Below are 1754 nucleotides of genomic sequence, written 5' to 3'. Positions count from 1 at the left end.
TTCAGGAAATTCAAGCCTCAGAGTTTGATTTCGTTGGGGGTGTTACTTGGAGCCCTGACATATGTTGTACATGGATCAGTGAGTAACTTGTGGTTGCTGTTGCACATAAGTAAGGAACTGCCCTTCAATTGCTCAAATGCCTGTGGGTGTGCTGTGGGTGTGTGAGATACAAAAAGCTAATCTCATGCGGAGACCATGAACAATAAAAAAGCAGATTTATTATAGATATATATTTATCAATATACCATAAGCTTTTGCAAAAGGGTTCACCGAAGAAAAGAGAGAGAACATCTTACAGGTCTGAATTCATGGTTTAAATACATTTATGAATAATCAGCAAAGCAATTAAAATGTCCCAAACGCCCTCTTCTTATCATTGGTTTTTGGACATTATATAAAGTTTTTGGTTTATTCAGCAACGTTCCCCCAATTAGAAATCCCCATTGGAAATACCCTAATTATCTGTCTTTATCAAAACAATTAATTGGAACATGTCAGCTTCCTTACTACTTATCATATTTGTCTCAGTCAGCTTCGGTCAGCCTGACCCAACTCAGAATGTACTAATTTTAACTAAGTTTTATGGCCATGTTACAAGCAGTTCCCTGGTAAAAGCAGTTCTGTGTGTCACCTGGCTGGTAACCTCTCCCCCATTTCCCAACTTGGACTTCCATTTTTTGGTTGGAATGTAATGAAGGCTCAGCTTTGATGTTTTATGCTGTCCTCACCTACCTGAGTGTATTTAGTTCAAGATACTTCTGGTTGCACCAAAAGGCTAGTTGTTCAACCTCCCATCTGTATGCAGCTCCTGTGCTAATTGTGCAGGTATCTGATGTGATTTTGCCTACCTTCACCTTGGTTCACCTTGGTTGATGGTTTCTTCCCTTGGATTCTAACATGTCACAACTCTGCAAATATGTTAATTGGTGGTTCTTCCTAAGAAGGGAAGAAACTTATCTCTCAAAATGATTCAACTTGATTGATGGGGTCACTAAACCACACAATGGGGACCATCAAATTTTGCGTTATCTTTTAAAGAAGATTCTCACTTTCTCCAGCTCAGTGTTGGCTTTGAGTCCACTTGCATAGACAGAAGACTTTATCTTTCCTTCTTCTGGATTAATCCCAAGGAATCTGCTCAGTATGTGGCTTTAGTCCAGCTGCTCCTGTATTTCCAGTGGAACTGGGTTGGGCTTCTGGCCACTGGAAGTGAGAGTGGGGCACATTTCATCTCAACTCTGAGCCCAATGCTCAAGGAGAAAGAGATCTGCCTGGCCTTCACTGAAACGGTGAAAGATGATTCTGTACATCATATGATCCAGGTACTTTTACATTCCAAAATGTGGCTTAAAGCTGACATCATTGTTGACACCAGCATGCTGGTCTTTTGCAGTGTTTGGATCTCCTTCCTCCCCACCTACCTGAGCACCAAAGGGAAATCCATGGTGGCCGTGGAGATCTTCTCCATCTTGGCCTCTGGGGCTGGTCTCTTGGCTTGCATCTTTTTCCCCAAATGCTACATTATCCTACTGAGGCCCCATCTGAATTGTAGGGAAAATATGATAAGAAACAAACATCTCTAACTAATGTAGGGATAGGTCACATTTATATTTGTCTTTGAAATTTAGTTAGAATATTTCCAAAATATCACTAAATGAAGGAAGATCTTGTCCATTTAATAATTGCTCATCAAATGCTGTGTCTAGTCACAACATACCTCTTGTGAGCAACAATTACCCATTTGTTTTCCATGT

This window comes from Pantherophis guttatus, chromosome 1 (genome assembly GCF_059756535.1).
Source record: "Pantherophis guttatus breed Tessera chromosome 1, ASM5975653v1, whole genome shotgun sequence".
In the NCBI taxonomy this organism is placed as follows: domain Eukaryota; kingdom Metazoa; phylum Chordata; class Lepidosauria; order Squamata; family Colubridae; genus Pantherophis; species Pantherophis guttatus.
This window is presented reverse-complemented; position numbering follows the sequence as displayed.